Raw genomic sequence first — 17868 nt, 5'->3', positions numbered from 1 at the left:
CTTTGGGTGGGCGGGCAGGGGCGATGATAATTCTGTGTGGGGAGGGGCAGCGGTGGCGATCCTGGGGGAGCGGCGGCCCTGCCCCAGGCCCGGCTCACTGCCGCGGCGGCCCTGGCTGGCAGGTATCCTCAAGTCCCACCAGCTGAAGAAATCCAAAGTAGACCTGATCACTTAAAGCCCAGCTGTCAGTGGCTTAAAGTTCCACTGCTGTCGCCAGCACCTTGTGCAAGAACGGAGCATGCATTCTCATTGGGCCTGAGTCAGTGGCAGAATTTTGAACTGCTGACAGCTATGCTTTAATTGATTGGAGTGGCTCTGGATTTCTTCCGCTGGCAGAGGTTTGAGATCCACGCCTCCCATCAGCTAAGGTGGTAGTATACATTTTAATTGGGGGGGGGGGGGGGAGCCAAGGAAACAGAAGTGGAATGCCTGTAGTAGCCACCCAGAATTTTGGTTTTGGCTGTGCCACTGGGAGATGTGTAGTTGTTATTGGCAATTCAGTCATCAGGGATGTAGATAACTAGGTAGCTAGTAGACATGAGAATTTCCTGCTAGTGAAGTAGTGGACCAAATGCGTTATCTAAATAGGATTGTCGGGAGGGGCCAGCTGTTATGGTACATATGGGTACCAGTGACATAGAAAAGTGCAGGAGAGAGGTTATGAAAGTCAAAGTTAGTTATTTTAGATAAGAAATAAAAATCCAGACCTTCCAAAGTAGCATTCTCAGAAATGCTTCCGATTCGAAGGGAAAGACCCTAGATGCAGGTTGAGCTCCAGTGTCTCATTCTATCTGTAGCGCCCCCTTACAGGGCGCTCCTGGATCTGGGTCCCAACTTAGCTGGAACCTCCTGAAGGCAGTCTCCATCAGTCCCTTACTCACTTGGCGCATGGTGCCTCCACCTGGGGAAGAAAAGCATTGGTGAGATTATGCTCTTCTCACACCCCTTATACCAGCCATGGCGCATATAAACAGACATCATTGAAAATATTATACTAGTATAGAAGAAAAAAAATAACATGATTTTTTTCATTATAAATAATTTCTGTAAGCTCTTTCAGCTCCAGTATACCCAATGCAAAATAAGACAGCAGATGTAAATTCTCAAATTGGACTTATTTCAAACACTAAAATGAAAATAAAATGATTTTTTCTACCTTTGTTGTCTGGTGACTTTGTTTTTCTATCCATATTGGTCCCAGTCTCTGATTCTGCTGCTCTCTATCTGTTCTCTTAACTCCGTTTCCAGGGCTTCCTTTCCATTTATTTCTTTACTTTCCTCCTTTCTTCTTCATTTCTTGCCCTGCATCCATAAGTAAAAGCTGGGTCCTCCTCCGTGGAATTGACTGGAGTAGGTATAACATGGATCCAGCTTTTGCCTATTTTCTCCATCCATGTGCAGTTTTTCTCCTCTTCCCTTTCACTCATCTCCATCCATGTGCATCTTCTTCTTTTTTCTTTCCTCCCCTCCATCCATGACCAGCACTTCTCCTCTCTCCTCCCCTCCATCCATGTCCAGCACTTCTCCTCTCTCTTCCCTCCCCTGTATCCATATAAAGCAATAATTCTCTTTCCCCTCTCCTCCATCCAAGTCCAGCAATTCTCCTCTATCTCCTGCTCTCCTTCTCCATCCATTTCCAGCATTTCTCCTCTCTTCCCTGCTCTCCCATCCATGTGCATCTCCTTCCTCTCTTCCCTCCCCTGCATCAATGTCCAGCATGTCTCCTCTCTCCCCTGCCCTCCCATGTCCAGCGATTCTCCTCTGTCCCATCCTCCCCTGCCATCCATTTCCAGCGATTCTTCTCTGCCTCCTGCCATCCACATCCAGCGATTCTCTCATCCCTGCCCTCCCCTCCCATCCATGTCAGCAATTCTCTCTTCTCATTCCTGCCCTCCCTTCCCATTGATGTCCAGCAGTTCTCTTCCCTGCCCTCCCCTCCCATGTCCAGCAATTCTCTCTAACCTTCCCTCCCCTCCCATGTCCAGCAATTCTCTGTTCCCTTCCCTGCCTTCCCCTCCTATGTCCAGCAATTCTGTTCCCTTCCCTGCCCTCCCATGCCCAGCAATTCTCTGTTCCCTGCTCTCCCCTCCCAGCAATGTCCAGCAATTCTCTGTTCTCTTCCCTGCCCTCCCATGTCCAACAATTCTGTTCCCTTCCCTGCCCTCCCATGCCCAGCAATTCTCTGTTCCCTGCTCTCCCCTCCTTGCAATGTCCAGCAATTCTCTGTTCCCTCCCAGCGATGTCCAGCAATTCTCCATTCCCCCCCCTCCCAGCGGTCCAGCAATTCTCCGTTCCCTGCCCTCCCCTCCCAGCAATATCCAGCAATTCTCTGTTCCCTCCCCTCCCAGCCATGTCCAGCAATTCTCCGTTCCCTGCCCTCCCAGCGATGTCCATCAATTCTCCATTCCCTTCCCTCCCCTTCCAGCAATGTCCAGCAATTCTCTGTTCCCTCCCCTCCCAGCCATGTCCAGCAATTCTCCGTTCCCTGCCCTCCCAGCGATGTCCATCAATTCTCCGTTCCCTTCCCTCCCCTCCCCTCCCAGCAATGTCCAGCAATTCTCCGTTCCCTGCCCTCCCCTCCCCTCCCAGCAATGTCTAACAATTCTCTGTCCCCTCCCAGCGATGTCCAGCAATTCTCCATTCCCTGCCCTCCCCTGCCAGCGATGTCCAGCAATTCTCCATTCCCTGTCCTCCCCTCTCCCATGTACAGGAATTCATCTCGGACTCAGCAGCGCGAACGATGCAGGCAGCGATTGAAAGAGGCTGTCTGCATCGGAGCTTCCCTCTGCGAGTCCCGCCTACGTTGTTACAACTTCTTGTTTCCGCATAGGCGGGACTCGCAGAGGGAAGCTCCGACGCAGACAGCCTCTTTCAATTGCTGCCTGCATCGTTCGCGCCTCTGAGTCTTAAAAAAAATTAAGTGCAGGACTCGCCGGGAGGGTCGCCGGGGCGGGGGTGCAAAAAAGGTGCTGGTACGCCGTACCGTTGTGTACTGGCACAAAAAAATCACTGGCGCTGAGACATCCAGGCAGCAATGTCAGACAGGCAGGCTGATACTTTGGCCTGGATTCCTGCTGAGATTTCTGGTGTGGAGAGGTAGATCTGGGAGTCATCAGCGTAAAGATGATACTGAAAACCATGGGATGAGATCAGAGTACCAAGGGAAGAAGTATAGATGGAGAAAAGAAGAGGTCCCAGGACAGATCCTTAAGGTACACCAACTGACAGTGGGATAGCCTATAACTCAGATCTTTAGAACCAGTAATTTATAGTCTTTCACACCTTTAAAACCTTTTCTGTCTTGCTTGCCATGGTAATAGCTGTAAGCTCTTCCCTGCTGCTTAGTTAAATCATTGTGTAGGCATGGCTAATGTTGCCTAGGTCCCTCCTCTCCTTAACTTGCAAGTTCACCCTCTCCCAGTCCCCTCATTCCACTAGAGACTTCTTGGGCTGGTGGATGCTGTGCTGGACTTCCAGGCTGGATATGCCTGTTTCTTCTGCTTCTTCCTGGAAACTTTCACTGGGCTCTGAGGACTGGCAGTCCTCCTGAGAATTGTCCTCCTCCACTGGGCTCCTAGTGCTCCGCTGGGCTCCTGGTGCTGGCTACAACCAGGGAGCCTCCTCCCTTGCTGGGCCCCTAGTACCAACTGTACCACAGAGTCTTTGTCGCTCGCTGGTCCTTTCTTCAAGATGAACCTCTAGGGTTCTCCCTACTGGGGTTCAGGCTTACCAGCCCTTAACAGAGCTCTGCAATCACCAGTACCAGGATTCTCACTAGTGGGCTACCGCTGCTCTTCTTGGCCCTAGGCACCGATAATGTCTCTGCAGGTCATTTTATTCTGTTCTGAGCTTCTCCCAAAGGCCTCCTTGCCTGCAGGTCTTTGAGCAAACCTCTGAAAATCCCAACTTCACTTGAATTAGCCATTGCTTCTGTTCAGCTCCCGATTTGGTTCAGAGATTTGTTCGATGACCGGCAGTTGTGTTAACCACAGAGTTATTCATGGACATGCACACTGATTTATATACCACTTCTAAATGCTAAGACTTTGCAATGATAGGACTTGAAAAGGAGAGTGGATTTTCCACACAAATAAATGACACTCTAGTGAATGAAAAGTGCATTCTTAGCAGGAATAATGTATTTGTGAAAAATTTCAGTATTACAGTTATTTCATTATTCAGGTCGGATAGAGCGTAAAGTCATTTTTAAAACGGTGTAATACATGTATAATTTTAAGATGGTTGTGTGATTTGGCAACAGTTGGAGTGATGATGGTGTGAGTAATACAGTGAGGGGAGGTAATTCCTTTGTTACGGGTTATTCAAGTTTTATGTAAAGATGTTGTCTTTCAATAAAGAGTTATAAGGGATTGAGATGGTAGCTCAGAGGAGCATGCATATTTATTGAGGACAAGCAAAAAAGCCTGTTTCTCCAAAAATGAAACAGGCCCTAGGACGGCTATCATCGAAGCGATTTCTCCTCTCTCCCCTGCCCAGCGATTCTCCCCTGCCCTCCCCTGCCATCCCATCCCATCCATGTCCAGTGATTCTCCTCTGCCCTCCCACCCCATCCATGTCCAGTGATTCACCCCAGTCCCCACCTGCCTCTCTTTTAAGCACCCGAGTTCCTGTTCAACCCCAGCCCTCACCTGCCTGCCCTCTTCTCCCACAACAGCCCTCCTTTCCTTCCTGCCGCTCTTCCTTTAAAACTTTTATACCTGAAGTCGCAGCGGCGTCAGTGAAAGCGGCAGGCTCGGCTTGGCTTGCCTCCAGCCTTCCCTTCCCTCTCAGTGTCCCACCTTCCTCTGACGTAATTTCCTCTTTCCGCGAGGGCGGGACACAGAGGGGAGGGAAGGGAAGGTTGGAGGTGAGCCAATTACGTAGTAACTCATTTGCATACGGTTACAAACCCAGACAGCCAGCCATCCAGGGACACAAATTGACAAATTATTATATAGAAGATATCCTGAAAATCTGGCTGGCAAGGTATGTCCCAAGGACTGGGTTGAGAACCCCTGCTGTAAGGTGAGTGCAACAATTACTTAGTTATTTTATTTATTTATTAGGATTTATTTACTGCCTTTTTGACGGAATTCACTCAAGGCGGTGTACAGTAAGAATAGATCAAACGTGAGCAATAGGCAATTACAGCAGTAAAATTATTCAAAAACAATACAAAGTATGGCATGGTATACTATTTACAATGTCAACACAATACGTAATAGAACATTATAGGTGATAGTGAAGGGTAAAGCAAAGATGTAACATATAGAAGGGTTAGAAAGTAAGGTGATTGATTTAAAAGAAAGTTGTACATGAGATCAGAGAAATGGTTAAATGTTATCTCAGCTAGGGTAGGAGTGGATAAACATGTCCTGCTGCAGTATGTGCAGCCTGAGTACTCCTTGTGTGTGTGTTTGAGTGAGACTAATGAGTTAGTTACTGTCTTGTGTCTGCATCAAGAGCCCCCCCATTTCCTCAAGCAGTTTATTCCAGGAGTATAATCTTTCATTTCACCAAAACCCCTGGGGGGGGGGGAGGGGGGGGATCAAATGGAACTTTATTAAGGGACTGTGTCAGTGCTGGCTAAGAGAGAAGAGTACCCACACTCCATGCAAGGCTACTGGGCTAAAGTCTAATTATAAAGAAACATTGTTCTTCCACATTTCACTGCTGTACACAGAAACAGGGATCGGAGCCAAAGCCATCAGTCAGCACTTCCGCATTTTATTCTTCAGACTTATGTAAGTATATTTCATTTACATTCAGCAGAAAAAGAGCAGTGCTGCAGGACCTCTTCTAACCTGTAGGTAAGTTGCCAGCATAGGATATGGCACCTCAGAACAGGCACAGAAGCAGTTCAAGCTGGACACAAAAATGTACTGCAGAATCTGCATGATAGAAATTCCATGGGAGGAGGAGGGAGAATAGTGGTGGGGGTAGACTACCAGTATACTAGACGGCCAGACTGAACAGACAGATGATGAAATGCCAACAGAAATAAGGGAAACTAACAACATTTGCAATATAATAATAATAATGGATTATTTCAATTACTCCAGTACTGACTAGGTAAATGTCAGAAGAATGAAGAATTGTAATAGTGGGTCAGACCAAAGATCCATATTCTAGCTCAGTATCCTGTTTTCAACAGTGGCCAGTCCAGGTCACGGGTACTTGGCAGAATCCTAAAAAGTAGCCAGATTTCTTGCTACATACCCCAAGGCATAAGCAATAGCTTCCCCCAGGTCTACCTTAAGAAGGGTTTAAGGACTTTTCTTACAGGAATTTGTTCAAATCTCTTTTAAACTCAGCTACGCTAATTGCTGTTACCACATCCTCCAGCAACAGGTTCCAGAGCTTAACTATATGTTGAGTGAAATTTTATGTTCTGCTATTTGTTTTAAATGCACTGCTTAGTGACTTCAAGATGTGTCCCCTAGTCTTTGTTCTATTTAAAAGAGTAATATTAGATGGAAGCACACAGAACAACCAAACCTATATGATTCAGTCAGTTTTCACAGTACAATTAACCCAACAAAGAAGCTGAAATATAGATCAGAATGATTAAAAATACATCCCCTAAGGGACAGAGAATTATTTTACAACCCTTGTATGTGTGTGCCTATGGTATGTACGTGTGCATCTGTATACCAGTATTGTGTGTTGTGTTTGTGCCGTGCACGTGTTGTATCTGTAGGGAGGTAGCTGTAGGGGGCTGAGGGTAGTTGCAGGGTGGTAGTTTTGGGAGTGGGGCAGTTTAGGGGATGAGGTACTTGCAGGAGGTAGTTGGGGTAGTGGAGTAATTGTAGGGGGTGGGGGCAGTTTGGAAGGTGTGTGCTAGTTGTAGGGGTGTGTAGCTTTAGAGAGTGGTGGCAATTTAGGAGTGGTGGAGCAGTTGTAAGGGTGAGGTTTTGGGAAGTGGGCTAGTTTGGGGGTTGTTTTTTTAGTGGCGCGGCAGTTAGAGGTGCTACTTTTGAAAACTGGGCACCGTTTATTTTATTTATTTATTATGTATTTATTTCATTTATATCCCACATTATCCCAATAGATCAGGTTCAATGCGGCTAACAACTTATTGTGAATAACATTACAAAAAGTGATGTGGGATAGTATACATTAAGTAGTAATAACAAAATAAATGAGGATTGAGTATTACAATATGTAATATGGAAACAAATGCTAGACGCAAAAAGGAAACAATTTATAGTCATTCATGTATAGTAACAATTATAATGGAACTGAGAAATTGAATAATTATACAATTAGGGGTTTAAATTAATTCTGATCATCCATGAGAAATTGCTTAAACAGAGAGGCTTTGAGGTATTTCCGAAATATCAATTAATTAGGTTCCCATCTGATGAATTTCGGGAAGGAATTCCACCATTTGGTACAGTGGTAAGGGAAGCCTGGCATGTAGATTGACATGTAGATCACATTTTTGCAACTGGGATAATGGAGGGTTAGATAATCTCCTGAACCAGGGAGGGCATTGCGCAGGAGGTGATCAATTAACGGTTGCATATAATCACGGGTTAAGCCATATAGAGTTTTGAAAGCAAATGTACATAGTTTGAATGTTATTCTGGCTTTGATTTATTTAGACTTTGCACACACCTTTTTCAGTAGTAGCTCAAGGTGAGTTACATTTAGGTACATTGGATATTTCTGTGTCCCAGTAGGGCTCACAATCTAAGTTTGTACTTGAGACAATGGAGGGTTAAGTGACTTGCTCAAGATCACAAGGAGCAGCAGTGGGATGTGAACTGGCCACCTCTGGATTGTAAGACCAGTGCTCTAACCACTAGGCCACTCCTCCACTTATTGATGTGTGGGTTTATGTATTTTGATTCATATTCTGTAATGACTTCTTTTTAGTTTATTAACCACATTGAACTCAAACTTGTGTGGAAAAATGTGCGGTACAAATGTCAGAAATAAATAAATAAGGGTGCTCCTCCCATGGCCATTGGTAGCCAGTGTAACTTTATAAGCAAAGGGGCTGTACTTTCAAATCTTGCAGCTTTATAGACTAATCTGGATGCTGTATTTTCAGTCGTCCACAGTTTTTTCCAAGGAAGATTCCTTACAGCCAGCATAAATGCCATCGCAATAATCAAAAGTGTGATAATACTAATGTTTGTACTAAGGTTCTAAACATACCATTAGGGAAGAGATGTCTGATTCTTTTTAGTTTCCACATTGCTTTAAAGGTTTTTGTGATGATTGCTTGGACTTGGATGTCGAATAATATATAGGAATCAATTATTATGCCAATGTATCTTTAGTTGGGACTCCAGTGGATAAGCAACATTGTCAATTGTGAAGCTGTGACCGTTTATGACACGGTGAGAGTTAGAGAATAACAGAAATTTTGTTTTCTCTCTGTTCAATTTTAGTTTAAAGGTGGAGCCCAACTCTCCATCAGGTCTAGATGGATAGCATTTCTCCAATAGAATTTATAACCATGGGCATCAAGCACCTTTCCTAAGGCGGACATCATAATATTTATTTATTTTTATTTATTTACGGTAATTTGATATACCGCCTGAACTAACAGGCAGACCTAAGCAGTTTACAATACTAATAAATAGCAACAAATATGATAGATATGAGAAATGAACTACAGATGGGAAAGTAAATAGCGCACACACACTAAGAAGGAGTAATACATATCCATACAGGGATGGTGCAAACAAGGGTAGAGAAGTGAGAGGAGCAGGGGATGAATCTGAATCGACAGCTGTGATCACAATCAGCTAACTTGGAGGATCAAATATTGGGATGCGCTGGGTGGGGCTTAACTACCATTCTTCCTCAATGCCCTGGCAAACCCTAATGCCAGCTTTGAGCTGGCATAGGGTTTGTCGTGGGAGGAACACCCTTTATTTATTTATTTATGACATTTGTACCCCACACAATTTTGAGTTCAATGTGGCTAATAAGCTAAAAAGAAGTCATTACAGAATATGGATCAAAATACAAAAACCCACATATCAATAAGGAAAGAATCATAAACACATAAAGAATTCAATATTAAAGCATAATGGGGAGGAATGGAAGTGGGAGATTAGGCACCAGGATCAAAATATTTTGAAAAGGAAAGACTTCAAAAACATACATAAAACCAAGTAATCATGTTGGGATATTATAGTTTTTGGCATGGAATTCCACCATTTAATCCCTTGGTATGAAAAAAGTAGCTGAATATATAGATTTGTAAACAACTTTCTTACAGATAGGAAAATGAAGATGCAGGTAGACTCTTGTACCAAGGATTAAATTGCGAGAAGGCAAAGTAACAAGGGGCAACATATAGTCAGGGGCAATACCATACAAAATCTGAAATATGAGAGCACAGAGTTTGAATACAATCTTGGCCCTAATGGGAAGCCAATGCAAATGTACCAGCAAAGGAGTAGCCCTCTAAAAGCATGGCAGTTTGCAGTTTCCTTATGATACATTCTGCATAGATAAAATTACAATAATCAAATTGGGTCAAGACAAGAGACTGGACAAGTAATCTGAAAATATCAATTGAAAAAAGGGTCTAATACGCTTTAGCTTCCAAAGAAATTTAAAAGATTTAGTAACCACCGAGGACACCTGAGATTCGAAGGTTAAGTGCCAATTGCTAAAATTGCTGCAGGGATCATGGTTGTCAGGTAAAATGAGTTTTAAGAGGTAGGGCAGGTGATGCTCAGAAGTCAGATTAAATTCCAAAGCACACTTAAAAATCTAAAAGAAAGAAAAAAAGCTTGTACCCTTAGCTTAAGGTTCAGGTTTTAACCAATTCTCTCTGCAAAGTTTCCTCAGCAAAGTGCTGTTGAAAACTGCCAGATCCCAACATGCAAATTACAGATACCCTTTGCCTTAGAACATTTACAGCTTAGAATGCAGCAGTGCAAGCTTCCTCTCCCCTACTCCAAAGGAACTCTCTGTCCTACAGATTCCAGGCTCTGCATCCCTGTGTTCAGCCCTAGCAAGCAAATTCCTACATCACACCCCCCCCCCCCCCCCCCCCCCCGACCTCTTCCTCCATCTTAAACCCAGAGATCATTGCATATTGAATAGCTTGTGCATGAAGATGGAATTTGAATTTCTTTTCATGTGAGGATTTCAAGATCTTTTCAAGATTTCAGTGAGGATATCCTGTTTCCTGATAAGTTTATCTTAACTGTTGTTGTACTCTGCCTTGGGAAGCTGGTGTAATAAAGATGATAGAATATATTGAAATTAAATGGAAGTAAAATTAAACTCACCTTTCATTGGGGCACATGGAATCACATTTTCACATCATCTCATTTGTAGGAATTTACATTTTAGATACACAAATGGATTATTCTGTTTAGTGGTTTTATAGGTCAAAATAAAAATAAATATTTTCTTAATGCAGATCTCTTTTGTTTAAACATAACTAAATGGGCTATAAGCCCCTAATGCAGTTCATTGGCTTTCTTATATTCTGTTTTAGTGGCCTTTACCAGGAGAAAAAAAAAATCTCCGCACGAATATAACACGTGCTAGAGTGCCTCTATAACTAGCCCCTCCAAATGACACACTGATTACGATTTACAACAAATTACTACTCTACCTATATTCCGTTCCGTTGTTATTCGTTTTCTGTGTACATCCGTATACTGCACAAATTGGCATGTTTGAAAATATAAGTGAGATTAAATACAAATGCTACCAACAATAAAGAGTGACAACATGGATGCAGCAGCTCATAGGTTTGCTTACTTTGTTTTGAGAGTATGGCGATGATGGTTTCACTGGGAAGGGAAAACTGAGATTGGATAGAGACATAGAGGGGCACTACTGGAAAGGGGGGAGGAGATAGGGACACAGAGGGCACTATTGGAAAGGGGAGAAGGAGATAGGGACGTGAAAAAAGGATGAGATGGGAGACAAAGAGGTAATTTTGGAAAAGGGGAAAGATGGTAGCACAGATCAGTGCCAAATAGATGTAGAGAAGGAAAGGAAGAAGACAAGAGGAGAGAGAAGAAATGGAAAGGCCAGCTTGGAAAAGAATTTGTAAGGCTGACTCATGGAACATGGAAAAAAAAGACTGGGACCAGCCAAATTCCCAAACAACAAAGGTAGAAAAAAAAAAACCATTATTTTTATTTAATACTTTGTAAGGATTGAGATGTACCTGCTTTGTAAAATGTATATTTTTCTATGTTTATTTTGCAAAGTACAGGAGAAAATGCTTTTCTGTTTCTTTTTACCAGTATTGCACTGTTTATAGAGTCTGGTTTTCTTGGGCAGAGAGGAGGGGGGTCTCTATTTCAACTTTTGTTGTTGTTTTTTGTGGCTCCCTATTCTGTATTAGATTGGTAGGATGGAATGTTGTCACAGTTTGGGTTTCTGCCAGGTGCTTGTGACCTGGGTTGGCCACTGTTGGAAGCAGGATACTGGGCTAGATGGACCTTTGGTCTGACCCAGTATGGCTACTCATATTATATAGATGAGGGTCTGTTCATGTTCTGCATGTGCAACTGAGGTGAAGAATTCTGCTAGCATGTAGTGTCTGTGTAGGAATGTGTAACAGTGCAGCTTGTTCCAGTTTCCCAATAGTAGGTATATTGGTGCTCGAGAACCCAGTGTAATATATATTGCATTGTCTTTTCATAGGTGGGTTTGGGCTGTTATGGGGTGGTAAGTTTTGTGTTCTAGGGCAGTGTTTCCCAAGTTGGTCTTGGAGTACCCCCTTGCCAGTCAGGTTTTCAGGATATCCACATTAAATATGCATGAAACTGATTTGCATATGCTGCCTCCATTACATGCTAATCTTTTTCATGCAGATTCATTGTGGATAGCCTGAAAACCTGAATGGCAAAGTGCCTAGCCCTATTTGAAAGTGGGCTCAGCCACTCTGGGGCAAGGGTCGCCTTTGGTGGTCCTTGTCAACCAAATTAAAAATCCTGAAGACTAGTGGTCTCCACATCCTGTAGAGTCACCACACAAAAGCCCATCTGATTTAAACAAGGTGTCTAGCACTGGAAGGAATGTGTGTGCTATTCCTGAGGTGATGGTCACAATTTGAATATTTTTACTTTGTAGTTAAGAAGACAGGTTGCCTGCTCTGGCCACTCCAGGGACCTCTTCTGCATCCTGCCTCCTGATGTAACTTACTGATTCCTTGTAGGCAGGACGCAACAGAGACAGCCCATATTAATCAGTGCCCGCCACAGTCCTTGAGCAACAACACAGACACTGCTGTCTAGCTGCCACCAACCGGCGCCTATTTTATAAAAGTCTGCTCCCCCTGAGATCAAAACCTGGCTACGCCTCTGGTCCCCGCGCTCATATATATTTTGCACCCCCACCTTCACATGTTTTCGTGGCTGTTACTTTCATTCCTGACCGTGCTGCTTTTGGCCTATTCACTATCAGAATACTGTACCAATTTCCCTAGTTTTAGCATTTCGCGACCACAATATGCTATCCCTGTATGCTATCCCTGTACTAGTCGGTAATCATCCTGCTGGCTCTTCGATACTGTTCACCGTTGCTTCCTCGGGTTCTCTCCTATGTTCATCCACTTTGTTTTGCTCCTTGTGTCAAGAGCTTGATATGGTTGGCCTACTAAATTGCAGATCCTTACGCACAAAAACCTCTCTCATTCATAACTTTTTATTATTTCTTCTGGGCTTGACATACTCTGTCTTACAGAAACCTGGATCCGAAATGGTAAGGAAAGCTACTTATTTGAATGTCTACCGGGTGATTTTGATATCCTTTCCCTGGGTGGAGTGGCTTAGCAATTCTCTACTAAATTCCAGTTAATCGAGTTAGCACCTACATTTCCTATTCTAAGGCCTTAGTAGCTAGAGTCTGCATTCCTAATCATTTTATTTTTGTTCTATGCTATTGCCCACCGTCTCTGACCCATGCTTCATGGGATTCCTTTTACCAGTTTCTTGTTGACACTTCCGTCTGTTACTCAGATGTCCTGATCTTAGGATATTTTAATATCCAAGTTGATATTCCGCAGAATCCCCAATCGAGGCATTTTCTTTCCCTGCTATCCAACCTGAATCTCAGTCAACTAGTTCATTTCCCCACCCATCAGAAGGGCCATATGTTGGATCTTGTTGTGTGTTCTCCAGATTCCTCTCCTATGCTTGATTCCTTCAGCTTCAGCACCATTCCATGGACTGACCTCTTGGCAGTCTATTTCACTATTAAACCCTCTCTTCAGATACCTGAGCCATCTTCCTCTTCTCATTGGTATAGGCACCTTTCCCAGGTTGGCCCACAGGCAATCCCCTCATTGCTCTTTTCTTTTCCTCCGGACTTTACCACCCAAGATCTTGACTGTTATGATCCTACTGGGACAAGCATGGTAGCAACAGGGTCTTGATCCTGATTGGCTATGTCAGGGATTGGGCTAATGACTGAGGAGGATGATGTCAGATGCAAGACGCTATTTAAGCCTACTTCTGTTTGTGTAAGACGCTCTAACATTAATTCCTTCAGCTGTGAGCTTATCTTCTGATCCTCCTGTGTCTGTGCTTGTAGTGCAGCGTGGGTTCTTTCTTTGTGTGGTTAGCCTTTAACCCTTTACTTTCTGTATCTGCTGTTTGAGTTTGTGAGAGCTTGCTCCTCTGTTTAGCTGTGATTGTTAGCTCAGCTGTGAGCTGTTCTTTTCTGTGGGCTTGCTCTTCCATTTAGCTGTAGGTTCCAGCACAGCCCTGAGCTGCCTCTCTGTGTGGTTAGCCTTTAATTCTTTACTTTCTGTATTTTCTGTTTGAGTCTGTGAGAGCTTGCTCCTCCGTTTAGCTATACTTGTTAGCTCAGCTGTGAGCTGTTCTTTTGTGTGGACTTGCTCTTCCGTTTAGCTGTGGGTTCTAGCACAGCCCTGAGCTGCCTCTCTGTGTGGTTAGCCTTTAACCCTTTACATTCTGTCTCTGCTGTTTGAATCTGTGTGGCTTGCTCTTCCGTTTAGCTGTGGATTCTAGCACAGCCCTGAGCTGCCTCTCTGTGTGGTTTCCCGTTAACCCTTTACTTGATTAATCTGTTGTTTGCATCTGTGTGGCTTGCTCTTCTGTTTAGCTGTGGCTTCTAGCACAGCCCTGAGCTGCCTCTCTGGGTGGTTTCCCGTTAACCCTTTAGTTATTGTTTGTGCCTGTGTGCATGGTCTTTTGACCTTTCGTTGTGGCTGTATTTTGTGCAGCATGTGCTGCCTGGTTAGTATTCTCTTAGGGGACCTTGTTCTGTTTCTTTCCCCTTTCTTCCTGTGTGTTTGGTTTCCAGTTCAGCCTTGTGGCCCATGCGCTTGGACTCTGTTACGTGTGGGTTCCAGTTCAGCCTTGTGGCCTGTATGAGTGTTCTATCTTTCCTTCCTGGTGGTGCTATCTGGTTTCCCTGAGCATGCTGGGATTTATAGCCTTTGTGTCTCTGTGCTAGCATAGGCTCAGTTTACCCTAGGCCTCAGCCTAGGTCCAAGGGCTCACGTCCAAACACAACATTGACGATCAGGTTAACTGTCTTCACTCTATCCTGCCTTTTGTACTTGATCAGATTGCTCCACTTAAACCATCCAGGGCTGTGGCCTCTCGTCATAAGCAACCATGGTACCATAGTGGACTTTCAAGCTCATTTTCAAAGCACTTAGCCTCCCAAAGTTCCATAGAAACCTATGGAACTTAGCCTCCCAAAGTGCTTTGAAAATATGCCTCAGTGTCTTCTTAAAAAGCAACTACACAGATATGAACGTTCCTGGAAAAAGACTAAATTACCCTCCTACCTACAACTCTATAGATCTAAACTGAAGGATTATAATTTTCATCTGCGCAAATCCAAAGTGCTTTACTTTGCAGAATGCATTAGGAAAGCCCCTAATCTTACTAGAGAGATATTCTCCATTTTTCATGGACTAACTTCACCTCCTAAGGAGCCTAGTAGCACCTCCCTGCTCCCCACCGCGAACTGCCTTTCACAATATTTCTCTACCAAGGTTCAGAATTTAAAGAACTTACTTTCTGCTCCTCCCCCACCCCTCCCCCACTACAGTATCACCTTCTCTCTCCGGCACTGCCCCCTGGTCTATATTCCAACTGCAGTCCCTGTATTCCCTCTTGGTGGCCCTTACTGGTACCAAATCCATTTTCTGCGAGTTAGATCCTTTTCCCTCCTCTTGGCTAAAAATTCCAGATTTAAATCTTTTACCTTACATCCTCCTACATGTGACCAATGCCAGTCTTTCCTCAGGGCAGGTCTCACAAAGTTGGAAGTCTGCCATAGTAAGGCCTATCCTTAAGAAGCCCACCCTTGATCCACAAGCCCCTGCTCATTATTGCCTATACACTATTATCCATTTTCTCCAGTCCTTCCCCCTCCTCCTCAGCCTATGTACAGTTTCTCTCTTTCTATTCTACCCTACCTTTATTCTTTGAGCATGGTGTGTGAATTCATTTCCTATCAATATATTGTAGTTGCTTTCTTTTTCTATGCTTTTAAAAAAATATTTGTACACCACTACGATCTGTGAGTTAGTCTTACTGGTATAGCATATTTTAATAAACTCTAAACTAAAACCAAAGGCACAATTCACGCACTAGATCCAGCAATGGAGTCCCTGCTGTGTTGTGTGCGCTAGTAGGGAGCAGGTGCTGGGAAGGCCTGTCTTGCGAGCTGCCATGAACTCTACCTTTGGTCACGGGGCCTGCAATGCCGAGGCGTAGTACTTAGTAAGATCCACTGCTTTTACCTTACAGGACATACTCTCACACTGACAAGATAAATAAGTTTTTGGTTGCTAATAATAGAGGGTTCAATTGCTCAGTTGATGGGTTAGATTCCTAGCTGATTAGAAACGGGGAGTGAGGATCTGAGATCTCAAGCAGCCATCGCTGATGATGATGTCACTTCCTCCCAGATATTCTTTTAATGAAATATTGTAAGGTGGTTCTATGTATCAAATTTCTCAATGTACTCAACTAGAGGATGTGAGGGAGAGCCTTTGATTCCCTAGAGGGAGATAGCATGAATTTAACAAACTTTCTTGAGAATTTTTCAAATATTGTTAATTCTAGACCTATTCTCCTTGTCATGTTCTCTGCCAAGAAACATAAAAAATGTGATTTTGAAAGTTGTTTTTTTTTTAAAGGAAATAAATTTTATTTTGTAGCCAGAAGGTACAAATATTCTTTGATGTAGCTTGTGCCACGCAGCTGAGAAAAAAATTATTTTTTGAGTTGAAATCTAAGGGGCTTTTTTACTGACCTGAGCTTAAAAATTGAACTGCACTATTACTAGCGTGTGGGTTTCCCTTGCGCCGAGACCACTTTTAGCGCTGCTGTAAAAGGGTTGCATTTTCTATTTCCCCATTTGCGTGTGGCCATTAGTGCATGAGCACTTTCTGACACCTATTTTCTAGGTGGTAAGGGCTCCTGCACTAATCGTGCCAATTGGTTAGCACGCAGTGATGTATCTGCACTAACAGATTAGCGCTGGGCACTTCTACTCTCCGCCCCTGTGTTAAGTGTGTGCAGATGCCAAAACTACCATGGAAAGCCTGAGCGTGGCCCATGGTAGAGCACATATTAGTACTTACCGCAGCTTAGTTAAAAGAACCCTGAAGTTTCAGCAGTAAGGGGAACTTTATTTTTTGAGGTTCACCTACAGATGTTTGGTTACTTGGCAAGGGAGACAATTTGTCTTTTTTGAGCCTATTCAATTAGAAGGTTTCCATCTTTGTAAAGTATTTTCCCAGTAAACTCCATTGTTCTCTCCTTAATGTGGGCTAAATCGATGTATTTTCTTTCATTTTTATGGAATTTATAAATTTCAAAATCTTAATAAAAATAAATTTCAAAATAGAGACTATGATAAATTGAGGAAAATGGTTAGGAAAAAAAATAAAAAGATGTGTGGAAGAGGTTAAGGGTTTACATTATACGACAGAGGCCTATAAAATAATGTGTAGAGTAGAACATGTAAATGCAAAATCAGTTGTTTCCTCTTTCAAAAGTACAAGACTAGGGGATATGCCATGAAGTTCCTAAGTAAAACATATAAAAGAAATTGAAGACAAATATGTTTTCACTCAATATATAATTAAGCTCTGGAGTTTGTTGCTGGAGGTTGAGATCCGTTTTGGGTTTGGGCAGGACAAGCGATTTTTGTTGATCTCATTAGATGTAGTGGCTGCATTTGATACTGTTAGTCATGAGCTTTGTTAGAGTGGCTTCACTTTTTTGGTATTGAAAGGCAATGTGTTGACCTAGTTTTGGACTTTTTTGGCAGACCGTTCTTTTCAGGTAGTTCAGCATTCATGTGTTTCTTGATGGGTGCCTGTGATGTCTAGTGTGCTGCCAGGTTCCTGCTTGTCATCTTGCTGTTTAACCTGTTCATGCATCCTATGTGTCAGGTGTTAGCTGACCTGGGAGTCAGTTATTGCCTTTACACAGATAATTTGCAATTTTATTTTGCTGTTCCTCCGTCCTGTAGAGGAGAATATTGTTGCGTTGGTGCAGAATTATTTTTGACCGTGTAGTCCTGGATGTGTGAGAATGGGTTGACTTTGAACATGGCGAAGACACAGATCTTATGGCTCTCTTGATTTGGTGAGCCATGTCCAGTTATGGGGTTTACCTTGGATTCTGTTTTTGTTCTAGTGGTTACTTTGCTTTGTAGTTTGGGTACACTTTTGGATACTAAGCTGTCTTTTAAGCAACAAATGGCCTCAATGGTTAGGATTGTCTTTTTTAAACTGCAATTGGTATCTTGGCTTTGGAATTTTTTCTCCTCGGAGAATTTTTGTACGGTGCTGCAGAGTTATGAGCTACCTCATTTTGATTATTGTAATGCCCTATTGTGTGGTCTCTGGAACTCTGCAGCATGGCTTCTCTT

General features: G+C 43.3%; 1 protein-coding gene across 1 annotated transcript in view; it reads left to right on the top strand.

Annotated features, from left to right (window-relative positions):
* Positions 1-5774: 5774 nt before the first annotated feature.
* The window catches only part of LOC115463444 (NACHT, LRR and PYD domains-containing protein 3-like), a 95611-nt gene continuing 83517 nt past the window's right edge, over positions 5775-17868 (top strand). The window contains exon 1 of the mRNA XM_030193939.1: positions 5775-5810. The gene's annotated coding sequence lies outside the window, so the exon portion shown is untranslated. The remainder of the gene's footprint in view (positions 5811-17868) is intronic.

This window comes from Microcaecilia unicolor, chromosome 2 (genome assembly GCF_901765095.1).
Source record: "Microcaecilia unicolor chromosome 2, aMicUni1.1, whole genome shotgun sequence".
Taxonomy (NCBI): Eukaryota; Metazoa; Chordata; class Amphibia; order Gymnophiona; family Siphonopidae; genus Microcaecilia; species Microcaecilia unicolor.
Note: the sequence above shows the minus strand (reverse complement) of the source record. Positions and strands in the feature narration are given on the sequence as shown.